Genomic DNA, 5000 nt, shown 5'->3' on the forward strand with positions numbered 1-5000 from the left:
GGTAGCGTAAGCAGCACTGACTTGAAGTTGTGTACCTTGTGAATGGAGAGATTTACCATGTTCATTTCATCTCCTGGCCTAATTATTTGTTAATTTTCAGTTGAAAAACCACCGAGGCAACCATGTGTTTGTTCTGTATTGTCCATGTGTTCTGTGTGGCTTGTTCAGGATTAAAGAGGCTATGCCAGTCTTGAATAAAAGCTTATTTCTGTTTTGCACATTTCTTCTGTCTTTGCTGCTGTGTGCACATGTCAGATGATCCGTATAAGGACAGCCTCAGCGCTTCCTTTCTTACGAGAAAGTGTCTGGGTTTGTTCCAATGGGTTTTTTTGTTTTTGTTTTTAATTTTTATTTACCTGTGTGCCAGCTGAATCGGTAGCGTAAGCAGCACTGACTTGAAGTTGTGTACTTTGTGAATGGAGAGATTTACCACTCTTTACTATTTGTTAATCATTTCATCTCCTGGCCTCATTGTTTGCTAATTTCCTGTTGCCCTGCAACGCTTTCTCAGTCAAGACCTTAAGTGATGGTCTTGGAGCCAGTTGCATTGCTCGGACGGAAGAGCCTAGTAAGGTCCTAACCCGCAACTAACTGTGTGTAGTATGGAACTGACCAATGGTGTAGTTCGGGCAACGTAGGCATTTAGTCACGTGTAACTGTCAAAAAGTTAGAACTAAGCAATGCAACTGACACCTGGGTACTAGGTTTTGTATGAGGCGAAACGCCGAGGTCTCGTGTGAAGTAAGTAGCATGCACTTCAGTAGCGCACGCAAAAGAACCCACGGCAACAAAAAATGTTTGTCCCTGGCGATGTCATGTTTGAAAACTTCACTATGATACTAAAAGAAATACACTTGCAGACAAGACAAAAAGGCATAATATATATCAAAAAGAGCGGGGCTGCAGTGTAACGACGCGCTCTCACCGTGTAGTGGAGGGCAGCCCGAATTTTACACAGAGAAAATACAGTACAAATATACCCCCCAGATTACAGATACTATGAAACACATCCCAAAAGTGCGTTATCTTCCTCTGTGCTCCTTGTGGCCAGTTTTTGTTTTTGCTGCTTATACTCCAGCCGACCGCACAGGGCCATATCAGGACTGTCAAACCATACAAATGCTCCACCGCTTCCGTCAACATAAAAATGTCACATCTACACACACACACACACACACTTTTTTTTTTTTTTTGAACGGACGGAAACAGACACGGTTGTGTTTTTCATGTAATAAAAACCAGTGCTCATACCAAAATAACAATATGATAATCGTTTCAAGTATCGATAAGCTAATCGTTTCACAAACCGTATCGGCATATAAAATGAACCTACCTGGTTTTGTTGGACAATTATAATGATAATAATGGAGTCTCTCGTCGGACCGACGGACGAGTAGGCAGGCAGGCTTATCTGTGGGTGGGTGTCCTCATATGGGAGAAGAGGCCGATTCTGGATGCGCAGCACTTCCCACGGGTGTTGCAAGGGAAAACGTCTCCAGAAGTTGAGCCCTGCTTCCTTCGCTCACGCTTCTCCTTAATGGCCAGCGTTCTCTTGTTTTCAAACGTCTTTATGCCACTAATGACAGCACTTAATCTAATGGCAGTATTGAAGTTACTTATAATTATGATACACAGTGGCACAGTCGGTTAGAAAGTGGTGGTCATCTAATCCAGTGTTCACCAGTCCGTCACCAGGGGTCGAGACTCACTGAATCTCCCCACACCTTCCCCTACATGGCATGGTGTCCTTGGGCGGAAATGCAAATAACTCGGACTTTCCTCAATCCATCCAGTTTGCGAATGAGTAGGTATAATTATTATCTCAGTGACGTCGGGTGGGGGAATGAAGGGTTGATACGGCGGAAAAAGAAGCTTGGGCCTAAGCCCCGCCTTCCTATGCCCGAAACTTTGAGACAGTGACTGTGAAATCACTGCCCCTCACCCACGCGTCCTCTCCAGTGGCCGTAAGAGGTTATGGTACTGACCCCCCCCTCCCCCGTCCTCCTTCTTTACAGCGCGTTTACATGAAAGGCACAAAGGAAACCCCCCCACAACTATCACGAGCTATATCTATAGGCCTACTCTGTGCATCTTTTTTTTTTCTCTTTTCTCCAGCTCTGACGCGCTGTTGCTTGGTAGAAAAAGAGTGGTACAAATAGTAGTAACTGGTGAGGGACCAATGACAACCGACCACATCCTTCAAGACTGGGATAACACCATAGTAGTAGTAGTAGTAGTAGCAGTAGCAGTAGCAGTAGCTGCAGCGGTGGTAGTAATATAGTAATAGCACAAGTAGCAGCGGCAGCAGTAGTAGTGTATGATAGTCAGTATCGTCCGACTATCTTTGGCTAGAATTTGATTACAGTAGAGAGTGTCTGACCCAGCGTTGCATCCACCCACTCTCTCGGCCAAGAGGGTTTTAGGATCGTCGGCGTTGTGATGGTTCCCCGCAGGCCAACTTGAACTAGCCCCCAAGGCTGCAGCACTAAAGAGCCAGTGCAGTTTTGCCTCCTAGTTTGAGAGTCATAGTCTCGTTCACAAAAGACTAAACTGTAAATGACTTCCCATTGTGATGGAGAGACCATTGATCATACAGCTCTCAACTTGCTGTTGGCTCTCAGCTGTTAGCTTATGCAAATCTGTGATAAAAGCTGAGCGTTGGAGGACTGAGGTGGAGCAGCTGCAGTAGTAGTAGTAGCTGTAGAATAGCAATAGCAGTAGCAGCAGAAGTAGTCAAAGCAGTAGTGGCAGCAACAGGAACAGTAGTAACGGCAGTAATAATAGCATCAGCAGCGGAAGATAACTTCTGCACTGAACTAAGTTGTGGCAGTCGCATTGTAGAGGAAGATGAGCATATCGATGTAAATCATTGGAAATTGTTGGAGAAGAGAGAGAGAGAGAGAGAGAGAGAGAGAGAGAGAGAGAGAGAGAGACTGAGAGAGAGAAAGAGAGACAGACAGACAGACAGAGAAACAGAGAGAAAAAGAGACAGACAGAGAAACAGAGAGACAGATGATTGGAACTTGTTGAAGTCAGTAGGGTGACAGAGAGAGACACACAGAGAGACAGAGACATATAGACAGACCACACACACACACACACACACACACACAGAGAGAGAGAGAGAGAGAGAGAGAGAGAGAGAGAGAGAGAGAGAGAGAGCAACAATCCTCCACTTACTTAATCCTCTTCAAACCCTTGTCGCAGTTATCTTCTCCCCCGCTCCGTCAACTCCGCGAAAGGTCACTGGTAGGGCCGAACAGAAAGAAAAACACTACTGTTCACCCAAAACTATAATCCTCCAGGTCTTGTATGCTGCTGTTTGTGTGTCAAAAGCTTGGAGACGGCTCTGCAAAATGGTTTTCCTTTGTCCAGTTCCATACATCAATGTTGTTGCTGTTAGTCAGCCCATCGTCTTTTTGTTTGTTTGCTTGCTTGTTTGTTTTCTTCGCAGTATGGGCTGAGAGGGGGAAAGTGGAAATCAAGGATCTCACGCAGTCAGCTATCTCACACGTCACCACACACACACACACACACACACACACACACACACACAGACGGCTCATGTTTCGCTGTCCTATATCTCTCTCAGTGTACCGAGCAGTTCCAGCACGCCCCGCTCCCCCCCCCCCACCTCCTCGCCCCCTCCACCTCCTCCCACCACCCCCACCCCCACTCATGGGACTGACGTGGATGAAAGAGTCAAGACATACTAACAAAATCTGTTGTTGTTGTTGTTGTTATTTTGCTGTTGTATTTGTTGTTCTTGTTGTTGTTTTTGCTGTTGTTGTTCATGTTGTTCTTGTTCTTGCTTTGTTGTTGTCATCGTCGCCGTTATCGCTGTTATTGTTGTTGTTGTTGTTGTTGTTGTTGTTGTTGATGTTCTTCTTCTTCTTCTTCTTCTTCTCTCTCTCTCTCTCTCTCTCCCCGTGTGTCTCTTTGCCTCTGTGTTGGTCTGTCTGTCTGTCTGTCTGTCTGTCTGTCTCTCTCCAAAGGGAGGGATGTAAAGTGTCCGTGCATAATTGTATGAGCTTGCGGGTACGTGAATGTTTTGCTCTTGGGTATGTGTATGTTTTAGTTACGAGCACGTGCATATTTTGCTCTTGGGTATGTGTATGTTTTAGTTACGAGCACGTGCATGTTTTGTTCTGTGGAATGTGTATCTTTTAGTTACGAGCACGTGCATGTTTTACTCTTGGGTATGTGTAATGTCTTACTTACGAGCACGTGCATGTTTTACTCTTTGGAATGTGTATGTTTTACTTACGAGCACGTGCATGTTTTGCTCTTGGGTATGTGTATGTTTTACTGACGAGCACGTGCATGTTTTGCTCTTGGGTATGTGTATGTTTTACTGACGAGCACGTGCATGTTTTGTTCTGTGGTATGTGTATGTTTTACTGACGAGCACGTGCATGTTTTGCTCTTGGGTATGTGTATGTTTTAGTTACGAGCACGTGCGTGTTTTACTCTTGGGTATGTGTATGTTTTAGTTACGAGCACGTGCATGTTTTGCTCTTGTGTATGTGTATGTCTTACTTAAGAGCACGTGCACGTTTTGCGTGCGGGTACGTGCATGTTTTGCGTGCGGGTACGTGCATGTTTTGCTCTTGGGTATGTGTATGTCTTACGAGCACGTGCATGTTTTGCTCTTGCGTATGTGTATGTTTTACTTACGAGCACGTGCATGTTTTGCTTTTGGGTATGTGTATGTGTTACTTACGAGCACGTGCATGTTTTGCTCTTGGGTATGTGTATGTTTTATTTACGAGCACGTGCATGCTTTGCTCTTGGGAATGTGTATGTTTTACTTACGAGCACGTGTTTTTTTTTGCGTGCGGATACGTGCATGTTTTGCTCTTGGGTATGTGTATGTTTTGCTCACGAGTTCGTGCAGGTTTTGCTTGCAGATTAATGCATGTTTATGTGTGGTGAGACGGAGAGGTGAGATGGTGGTGAGTCAGTTGTGTGTGCCAGTCCCTAGAATTGTGCTCATGATT

Source organism: Babylonia areolata, chromosome 27 (assembly GCF_041734735.1).
Source record: "Babylonia areolata isolate BAREFJ2019XMU chromosome 27, ASM4173473v1, whole genome shotgun sequence".
Classification (NCBI taxonomy): domain Eukaryota; kingdom Metazoa; phylum Mollusca; class Gastropoda; order Neogastropoda; family Buccinidae; genus Babylonia; species Babylonia areolata.